The sequence below is a fragment of the Gekko japonicus genome, unplaced genomic scaffold (genome assembly GCF_001447785.1).
Source record: "Gekko japonicus isolate JY-2015 unplaced genomic scaffold, Gekko_japonicus_V1.1 scaffold2190, whole genome shotgun sequence".
Lineage (NCBI taxonomy): Eukaryota > Metazoa > Chordata > Lepidosauria > Squamata > Gekkonidae > Gekko > Gekko japonicus.
In genome coordinates this window covers 66,408-77,469 of record NW_015165882.1, presented here as the reverse complement: position 1 = coordinate 77,469, position 11,062 = coordinate 66,408, and positions in this window count along the sequence as shown.

Sequence of the window (11,062 nt, the reverse complement as noted above, 5' to 3'; positions counted from 1 at the left end):
GCACACCAAGAATACAGAGCATCACTGTGCACAGTGAAAGAAGTCAGGGAGGCGTCCCTTCTCTCTCTCAGAGCTAGTGTGGTGTAGGGGTTAAGAGTGGTGGAATCTAATCTTCAGGACCGAGTTTGATTCCCTACTCCTCATCCACATGGAGCCTGCTGGGTGACCTTGGGGCAGTCACAGTTCTCTCAGAACTCTCTCAGCCTCACCTACCTCACAAGGTGACTGTTGTGGGGAGAGGGAGGGAAAGACGATTGTAAGCCAATTTGAGTTTCCTTAGGGTAAAGAAAAGCAGGGTATAAAAACCAGCTTTTCTTCTCTCTTCATTTGCAGCTCAGATTAGTGCAGGTTAGTTTCTGCATTTTTTAAATTAGTACAGCCACCTATTCCAGATAAGAGGTAAGGCTGCTGGTTCAGTTTCTCTGGCAGGGGTGCCAGAGTTTCAACTGGAGATCCCTGGTGGGTAGGCTATACTTACTGAGCATCAGCCCACAATGCAGCCACTTAAAGTACAGGAGCCCTGCCAGATGGCTTATGAAAACCTGAAAAATCACCTTTATTTCCCTCAGAAACCTCACATTGTCCAGTACAATTAATGTTTTAGGATGGGTAATTAGAAGAGAAAGAGATTGGATTTATACCCCGCCCTTCACTCCTCGAAGGCGTCTCAGAGCAGTTTACAATCTCCTTTCCCTCCCCCTCCCCATAACAGATGCCCTGTGAGGTAGGTGGGGCTGAGAGAGCTCTTTCGAGGACCGCTCTTGAGAGAACAGCTCTGAAAGAACTTGTAACTGACCCAAGGTCACACCAGCAGCTGCACGTGGAGGAGTGGGGATTAAAACCCCATTCTCCCAGATTAGAGTCCGTGCTCCTAACCACCACACCAAATTGGCTCTCAATTAGCACAACCGGGCGGAGGGGGGGGGGAGAGGAATAGGATTTTCTCTTCTTTTCCTGTCCAACCCAGTCTGTAGAATATTCCTGTTGAGAGGCAATAAACTGCTGCTTGCTGAAATCACTCTGCCTTTGCCTCTGCCGTGTTAAACCCACTATTTAACACAAACAGAGGTTTGCTCTGGATCTTTCTTGATCATTCCCCACCTCCTTATTATAGTAAGGGAAATTATTTCTTGAGTGATATGAAGATTTGGTTTGAAAAGATTTCTAAAATGTTGGCTTGAGCGTGGGGAGGGGGCACGATACCATCCCATCAGGATCCTCACAAGACTTGGGATTTGGGGGCTCACCCCACCTTGTTGCCACTATCGTTAATAATTTCATAACCCCTCCCCCCCTTTTACACAGGATAAACTAATGTTTGACAGCTTTGGAAAATACTCAGATGGTTGATTAAATCAGTGCAACGAGTTCTTATTCTCATTTCCTAAGGCAAGAGATGCTCAGAGGTGGTTTGGCACGGCCTGCCTCTGCATAGCAAACCGAGATTTCATAGAATCATACAGTTGGAAGCGATGTTCCCTCTAAGCTGTGGAGCCCTGTGAGCAAGAATTCTACTTTGTGAGCTACTGGCATTAAAGTTGTGAACGAGCGATTTGGCTGCTGCATAAATGAGTTTGCCCTGAAGCCATCCTCCCTGAGCGAAGACAAAAATGTGTGAGCCAGAGACTACCTAAGGGACCGCCTTTCCCCACATATTCCCCCAAGAGCACTACGGTCGGGGAAGCAGAACTTGCTGGATGTACCAGGTCCCCGAGCTATTAAATGCGTTGTGACCAGGAATAGGGCGTTTTCAGTGGCGGCTCCTATCTGGTGGAACGAGCTCCCAGAGGAGATCAGGGCTCTGCGGGACCTAGCACAGTTCCGCAGAGCCTGCAAGACGGAGCTCTTCCGCCAGGCGTTCGAAGAGGAGCCGCCACCGCCATGGTACCACCAACGCCATGGCACGATCAACGCACTAGAATCTGGGTACAGGGTAATCTGGAGGTTGAGCACTTGAATGAGATTTCAAGAGATAGCCATCTTGGTTTTTATGCGAGGAGTACTGAATATATTTTTCTATGATTATAACTGGTTTTAAAAATCTTAATGTATGTATTGTTTTATGTTATGTTATGATTTGGCAATATGACTTGTAAGCCGCCCTGAGCCTACGGGGAGGGCGGGATAGAAATACAAATAATAAATAAAAAACTGAGAGCTGGCTCACATGAACTCAGCTTAGAGGGAACACTGATTGGAAGGGACCTCCAGGGTCATCTAGTCCAACCCCCTGCACAAGGCAGGAAATTCTCAAATACCTCCCCCCACCCCCCCAGTGACCCCTGCTCCATGCCCAGAAGACGGCAAAAAAGCCCCCCAACATACCCCTCTGGGATCCCCGGCCAAACCGGTCTGGAGAAAAATGGCTTCCTGACCTCAGAGTGGCGATTGGCACTTCCCTGGGCATGTAAGAAAGGGCCATGAGAACTAAGCACTGACGCAACCAATGCTCCCTCTAAGCTGTGGAGTCTTGTGAGCAAAAATTCTACTCTGTGAGCTGCTGGCATTAAAGCTGCGAGCGAGCGACTTGGCTACTGCATCAGTTAGTTTGCTCTGGAGCCATCTTTCCTGAGCTAAGACAAAAACATGTGACCCACAGGCTAAAGAACTGTGAGCTGGCTCACACTAACTCAGCTTAAAGGGAACACTGGGTGCAACCCTTCCTGCCCTCCTTCTCGGTGGTTTTGTCCTGGAAACTCTAAGGGGTGCCATAAGTGGACTAAGACTTGATGGATGGATGGAAGGAAGGAAAGCAAATAGTTAAATACAACAGTCTGATCTGGTTATAATCAGTTTCAGTGGATATCTATGTTAAATCATTTATGTTTGTATAATGTTTTGTTACGTATCCATCAGGAGGGGAAGTTTCTAAAAAGTTTCTTGGCAAAGAAGAGGATGCAGCAGATCCGTGCTTAAAATCAAGTTGTATGCATTAATTCAGCTATCACAACAACCCTGCAAGGCAGGCAAACTACTACAATTCCACCCGTATTTCAAAGCTGCTTAGTTAGTTAAAATATAAAATGTCATTGGTTTTTGGTTTTTAAATCCAGAAAGAAACCCCAAAGAAACCAAGCAGCTTTTCTTATCGATCAGAAGTTGCGCCAATGCTACTTGTGTTCCCTACCCCCAGAATCTTCTAGTTTTAGGTATTGGATTTTGTAAGGCCAATAGCCTTTTTAAAAAAAGGAAATGCAACCTTTCCTTGAACTCACCCCTTACAAGCACATAGAGCAACCCTTTCACTGTCCCTTTAAGAATCCTCTGTTGCCAAAGAAGTTGAGGGAGAGGTTGGGCGGGTGAGGCTTTGAGAAACAGGCCAGGCAGCCAGTAGCATTGGCTCCTTGCGGTCAGCTGAGCCAGTGTGGGGAACCGAGGGGGTGGGGCTGGGCAAAGAATCATTTCTGGGACCAGGTGAGTGTTGCAAACAAGCTTGCTCTCGGGGTGGGGGACTGAATTCTGGGGGGGTGCTTGTCATTGCTGTGAACTGCTTGATTTTTTGGGTGTCTTATCCAAAATTCTGAAGAGGTAGCACCTGGGGGGGGGTAACAGTTGGGGGGGGGACCCCTACTGAGTTTATTTTCCCCTCTCCGTGTGAAATAGGGGCTGGTTTATCCCGAATCCAGGACAGAAAAGCCTCTTAGCCACAACATCAGAGAATCGGGCAAGCTGTCAAAGGGATTTTTTTGGCATATTCCCCCAGACTCCAGTTTTCCTTTAATCCGTGCGGCATATTCCCCCAGACTCCAGTTTTCCTTTAATCCGTGCGGCATATTCCCCCAGACTCCAGTTTTCCTTTAATCCGTGCGGCATATTCCCCCAGACTCCAGTTTTCCTTTAATCCGTGCGGCATATTCCCCCAGACTCCAGTTTTCCTTTAATCCGTCGCCAGTCTCCTTTACTCCTGTTGTCTGTCTTTCTCTCCTTTTCGTATATCATCGCTGAAGTCTGGTGGTGCTTAACAGCTCAATCGTGGCATAAATTCTGGTGGACTAGTATCCTCTCGGGTCTGGCGTGACTTTGGCCCACGCAGAGCCCAACGCCAACAGCTTTGCTATCACTAGGGAAATCGTCGCTACTGGTTTTCCACAGGTCTTTTCAGGTGTAAGCCTTGATTCAAACTGAGCCTCATAGGGCTTGCTTCCTAATCTCTGCACACCCTGCCGCCGTCCTGAAACTAGGAAGTAAGCCCTGCTGCGTCTTTTTCCAGAATAGATGGACTTTGGATCAGGCTGTTAATCCCCGCCTGCCGTCTTTATTTTGTGCACGTGTGCTACGGTAACTCTGCATTTATATATAGAAGTTGTGAGCAATGCTCCCTCTACGTTGTGGAGTCCTGTGAGCAAAAATTCTGCTTCGTGAGCCACAGCATTAACGTTACGAGCGAGCAATTTGGCTGCTGCATCAATGAGTTTGCTCTGGAGCCCTCCTTCCTGAGCTAAGACAAAAATGTGTGAGCCGGAGGCTAAAAAACGGTGAGCTAGCTCACCCTAACTCAGCTTAGAGGGGACACTGGTCGTGAGCGTCCGTAGACTTTGTTTTGTGGCTTTTTGAAATTGCCCCAGACGGTGAAGTTGTTGCCATCTGGTGAGGTTGTTGCCAGTGGCCGGGTTCAGATACAAAGCGTGGCACAGTCTCCCTCTTGTCCGGTTGTTGCCAGTGGCCGGGTTCAGATACAAAGCGTGGCACAGTCTCCCTCTTGTCCGGTTGTTGCCAGTGGCCGGGTTCAGATACAAAGCGTGGCACAGTCTCCCTCTTGTCCGGTTGTTGCCAGTGGCCGGGTTCAGATACAAAGCGTGGCACAGTCTCCCTCTTGTCCGGTTGTTGCCAGTGGCCGGGTTCAGATACAAAGCGTGGCACAGTCTCCCTCTTGTCCGGTTGTTGCCAGTGGCCGGGTTCAGATACAAAGTGTGGCACAGTCTCCCTCTTGTCCGAATACAGTCGACGACTCTTATTCAGACTTTCAAACCGGCGTGCAAAAGATCCCATTGCTGTGTGCTGCCTCACCATGCACCTTTTGCAAAGTCGACTGTTGGCCAGAATTTTTGTCAAGTTTTCTTGCCGCCTGAAGAGAATTAACATCCTACTGGTGATCTTGGGAGTGCCTCTTTAGGATTGTTCATTCCTGTTCTACCTGTGGGGAAATTCGGCAGTGCTACGTGAGGTCTTTCCACCCTTCGCCCTTTTGAATAAGTTGGGGTTTCCAAACTGGAGGGCAATAGAGAAAGAAGAGTTTATTTGGGGTCTAAGGTCTGTCTGGACCTACGTTCTTTGTTTTAATAACAGATGCTTTCTTGAAAGCTAGCAAGCAGGCCCTGAGAGAAAGAGCCAACCCTGTTGTTTGTTCTTAGTATATGGTCGTGGAAGATATACTGCCTCAGAATATGGAGGCTCGCTTAGAACATATTCTGGGTAGCGGTCATTAACAGGCACTGTCCAGGAGTTAGGCTAAAGGTTTGTTCGTTCTTGAGAAGCCACATAAGCTAGTGAACATTGCCACACTTTGCGGCAAGGAGTTTCCCAGGCTAACTGCACCTTGCCACGAGGATTGACTTCCTGCTGCTGATCTGGAATTGTCTAGCTTGGGAGTGTGCTTAGATGATTCAGGAAGGATGGAAGGCAGGGCCAAGGAGGAGGAGTCCGCAGCCAGTGTTAGCTGAAGTGTCGAGGAGACCTGTGTTCGAATCCCTTCTCGCTTGTGAAACTTGTTGGGCCAACGGAGGCCAGTCACGATGTCTGTGAGCTGCTCCAGGAAAGGGCGGGATGATTAAATTGTAATAAATACAATTATGGGCTTCGGTGACGAGATCAGCTGGAGTTCTGCAGCCTGCCCTGCCAGTCAGTTGCAGCTGGGCCACCACCTACCCAAACCTGTTCTTCGTGTGTCACCCTTTTCCTTGGGGCCTGGGTGTTTTGCTCCCTGCTTCTTTGGGGAGTTGCTGATATCATTCTGCCACCCCCATCTCTTAGTTAACAGCCTGTGCAAATCTCGCACCTGTCTCCTTTGCCAGTGGCGGGATGGTTGGTTGGGCTTCCCAACACCTCTCTTTGTAACAAGGAAGGCATCAAAAAGAGTGGTTAGATCCTCCCGTTTGAACCTCTGCTCTGCCACCAATTCCCTCGATAGTTTTAGTAAAGTCACGCTTGGCCTTGTTCTTCTCCTCGGCAGTGTGGGAAGATTAATGCCACAGACTACCTCCCAGAGCCCGAGGGATCGCCGTAAACTCCTTGTTCCTTTCCCCTGTAATTTCCCTGGAGTTTCGGTTTCCAGTTTTCCTACAACCAGGCAGTGAAATATAATAATATTGTGCATTGTTCTCCAGAGCGCCGCGCTTTGGTTTCGGTTTTAAAACAGCCTTGCTGTGGCCCGTTGCCGTTTCGCAACCATCTCCTTTTTAATTAGGTGTTTTAGGGGAAAACCACTGGAGGCAGAGCACAGTTTTGGACATTTAGCCTTGAAGGGGGAATGTGGCCCGGAGGCATCCCTGCCTGCCTGTGCCGGGAGTCGACATGCACCATAGAAGATTCCAGAACTTTCAGTCAGGGTAAACAACTGGGGTTTGTTGTCTGCTTTGAACAGACAGAATGTTAGGACCGGCACCAGGTGAAGGTGTTGTTGGGTAGCTGCTGAGGCACCGTGGATTCCGGGGGGTTGACCGTTGCTTGGCAGCAATAGCAGCCTGCCCTTTCTCTCTTGAGTGGTGACAGTGGTGGGATCCAGAGGTCATTTCGGGGGGGGGGGAACGCGGGGGAACGCAGTTCCCCCTGGTGAGGTAGGGGGGCGGGGCACATGACGAAGCCCCGCCCCCTGCTTCCGGCCGCCCCGCTTCCAGCCCTCATTCAGCCAGGAGAAGAGGGAGGGTAAGTTGCTTCCTCCCTGCCTCTCCCCACCCCTGCCTGCCTGGGGCCAGGGAGGGCCTTGGCGGGGCTTCCTCGCACTCCCGCTGGCCTTGCAGGTCCACCGCCGGGCCCCGGATGTCAGGGGGTGTGGCATATGCTAATGAGTTATGCTAATGAGTTCCCCTAGCTCTTTTTCTACGAAATGACCCCTGGTGGGATCAAGTCTGCCCGTGCCTCTTCCTTCCCTTATTTATTTATTTGATTTTTACCTCGCCCTGCCCGCCGAGGCAGGCTCAGGGCGGCTTACGTGAGAAGATAATAGATAAAACAACAATATAAATATCAACATAAAACACACGATAGAGTATTGAAACCATTAACACAACGATGGCGATACAACTGTGGTAAAGTGCATGTAGGGGCAAACATTCAGTGGCTACATCCACTCTTGGCGGGCGCAGGCTGGCAATAAAATTGGCACAGGGCATGGATGTTGAAGTGCAGCTCCTTACCTGTGGAATTCACTGCCACAGGAAGTGGTGGCGGCTACAAGCATGGACGGCTTCAAAAGGGAATTAGATAAGCATATGGAGCAGAGGTCCATCAGTGGCTATTAGCCACAAGGTATAGATAGGGACTCTGGGGCAAGTGATGCTCTGTCATCTTGGTGCTTGGGGGGGGGTCAACAGTGGGAGGGCTTCTAGTGTCCTGGCCCCACTGGTGGACCTCCTGATGGCACTGGTATTTCTGGCCACTGTGTGACACAGAGGGTGTGTTCAGAAGGGGGATTTACAACGGTTAGGGTGCCGGTTCCAACCAGTGTACTTACGGGCGTTCACACGGCGAACATCTGCCTCCCGTCCCTAACCGTTGTAAATCCCTTTACACCGTTGCACTTTGCCACTCGGTCCGAAGTGGTGGTAAACAGAGTGCAACGGTTGTAATTGGTGCACCCCGGCGTCTGATCGCTCTCCTCCGTTCCCCAGCTACTTCCGTCGGAAGCCTGAGGCTTCCAGCTTTCCCCGGCCATTTTTTTTTTAAACTAAGTGATATGCGCTCAGGCGAAGCTTCGCCCTGAGCGTTTGTTAAAAAAAAAAATGCCTTACTTTAACTTCCCGGAGGAGTCCGGGACTACAGGGAGGCCAGGTTGGGCTTTAAACTTTAAAGGTAAGTGCTTACCTTTAAAGTTTAAACGTAAAGGGGGGGGGTTGAGCATGCGCAAAAATCGCCATTCTCTGAATGGCTGCCTATGCACATGCTCAAACTGTCCTTAAAAAAAACGCTGACGCCCGCAGCATGTGAGCGGGCGTCCACCGGAGGGCTATGCAAGATGGAGGGTAAGTCTGATCGCGTTTATGCCGGCAGAAAGGCCGCGTGTGAACGCACCCAGAGTGTCGGGCTGGATGGGCCTTTGGCCTGATCCAACATTGGCGTCTCTTATGTTCTTATGTACCTAAATGCCTGGCGGAAGAGCTCTGTTTTCGCGGCCCTGTGGAGCTGTGAAAGGTCCCGCAGGGCCCTGATCTCATCCGGGAGCTCATTCCAGTAGCTTGGAGCTGCCACAGAAAAGGCCCTGGTCCTGGTGAATAGCAGCCTGGCGTCCTTAGGACCAGGGAGGGCCAGACGATTTTGCGACCCTGACCGTAGTGCTCTCTGGGGAACATGGCAGACATCCCACCTCCTGCCTTCCTTCCTCTTCGGCCAGCCGATCTAAGGCCGGGCTGCAGCCGGCTCCTGACTCGGCTAGCCGTGACGGCCATAAGGAGGACCCCACCAAACAGAATATCCCGCAAGCCCCTCGACCTGACGGGGGAGAGAAACCTCTGCCAAACTTTCAAGGTAGCCCGCAGATTTCTAAGGAGTTGCATTTCTACCTTTCTCGAAAATGCAGACCGACTCCATCCATGAGAGGTTTTCTACTGATTATAAACAGAGCCGCTAAAATAGGGACTGCATGTGCCAGAGGTCCCTGAGCGTTTAGATTCAGGCGGCACTTTTGAAATTCTGCCGCAAGGTGACGGGCGCCGCAGCAAAATGGTCGCCAGAGGGGGCAGGGAAGGCCACAAAATTGCCATTGTGGGAGGCAGGGCCACACACCGAGGAAGCCCAGGTGGAGGAGAGAAGAGGGATAGATAATGTTTAAAGTTAACGAAGAAGCTTCACTACCCAGGGACTTTAGAAATCTAAAATCTTGGCCCAACCTTACTGTTGCCCCTTACTTATTTAACACAACCTGTGAGCCCTATAGTTAGGCTTTTTCCAGAGCCCGTTTTGAGACACTTCCTTCCGCTGCACTGCAATTCACTCAAGGTCCAATGCATGAATGTATATGCCCCTGTATGGCTAGTATGGTGGAATCAGTTACTCATGTTCTCCTGTTTGGTGTAGTGGTTTAGTGCGCGGACTCTAATCTGGGAGAACCAGGTTTGATTCCCCACTCCTCCACTTGCACCTGGCTGGATGACCTTGGGCAAGCCGTAGCTCTGACAAGAGCTATTCTCTCAAGGACAGCTCTGGAAAGAGCTCTCTCAGCCCCACCTACCTCACAGGCTGTCTGTTGTGGGTTAGGGAAGGGAAAGGAGTTTGTAAGCCACTCTGAGACACCTTTGGGTAGTGAACGGCGGGGTATAAATCCAATCTCTTCTCTTCTTCTTGGGCAAGCCATTGTTCTGACACAGCTGTTATGGAAAAAGAGCAGTTTCTGTCAAGAGCTCTCTCAGCCCCACCTATCTCACAGGGTGTCTGTTGTGGGGAGGGGAAGGGAAAGGAGTTTGTAAGCCGCTCTGAGACTCCTTTGGGTAATGAAGGGCAGGGTATAAATCCAATCTCCTCCTCTTCCTCCTGTGTTGTAAATTCTATCAAGAGGAACAAAATCACCTTATATGACCTCTTCTGTCCAGATTTAACCCTCTGCAGTCCTATCTTGATTTCAGGCAACGAATCTTGCACAAATTCCTTTTAGAAGATACTCAGAGTTCAGTGAGTTATGCGGTGGCGAAATTTTGTTTCTTAGCTATTAGGAAACGTAAACTTACTTTAGCTGAAAAAACTGTATGACTTTTTTAAAAAAAATTCTACTGCTATTTTACCAGTTTCATTCATTCAATCTTGCCAATGTTTTTATATCATTACTATGTTGTTATTGTTTTAACCTCCTTTATATCAAAATTGTATTGCTTTACTGGCTTTTGCTATAATAAATTACTGATGATGATAATATTTTTAAAATGCACTGTGAAAGAGAGAGAGAAACAGGGCTGCTGAAACATTTTAATCTGCACAACCGATCAGAAGCCCTCTTGGGCAAGAGGCCCACCTGGCCCACCCACTTTCTGAAAACACTTGGTGGGCCCCAGGAAAGGTCTTGGTGGTGCCCACGGGCACCATGTTGGAGACCCCTGTCCTATACATTAGGATCTGCCGGCTGCTCTGTTACTGTTTCTCCTTTGCCTTTTCTCCGCCCCCTGCGGCGGCTGCCAATAACTCAGATTCACGCGCTGTGTGATTGAAAAAATGTATGTTCTGCAAAATTCTTAGTTAACTCTCCAGTGAAGCAAAATAACCTAGCAGCATAAAATCAAGTAAAACATTCTGAGGGACCCGACGGATATAAGGAATGGGAAAAGCAGGTATTGATACCTCAGCGATGCTGACACACAATAAAAAACGATCAGTCTGCCAAAAAGGTGGAATGAAAAGATCTACCTCAGATTGAATAAAATTTAGGCTAAGCAAACAGTTGTGGGAGGGAGTTCTAAAGGCAAAGTGCCGCCGTTAAAAAGCCCTTTGTCTTTGCCCAGCACCCTCCAGTCCTGGCAAGTGACCCCTGGCTCCAAAAAAATTAGGGCTTTCCGGGCCATATTATTGAGTATTATGAATTGTGCTGGAAGCCAACGGACAACCGTGCTGTTCTTTTAAAAGTGGCGAGAGATGTTCCCGCACCAACCAGCAATCTTGGCTGCTGTGTTTTGGTCTCTCGAAGCTTCGGAACACATCTCCAAGGGCAGCCCACTCAAAATGCACTGCACTGGTCCAGCCTGGATACGATCAGATTGCAGTTAACAAGCCAAACTGGGCTTTTGGGGAAAGCTGGTCTGTCAACCAGAACTAGGCCCAGGGCCCTGTGTGCCACAGAAGAGACCGGGGCCCCCAACTGTATAACAGCAAGATGAATATCAGCAGGCACCCTTTTTATCTTCTCCCCCCTTTCTTTCCACAGCTA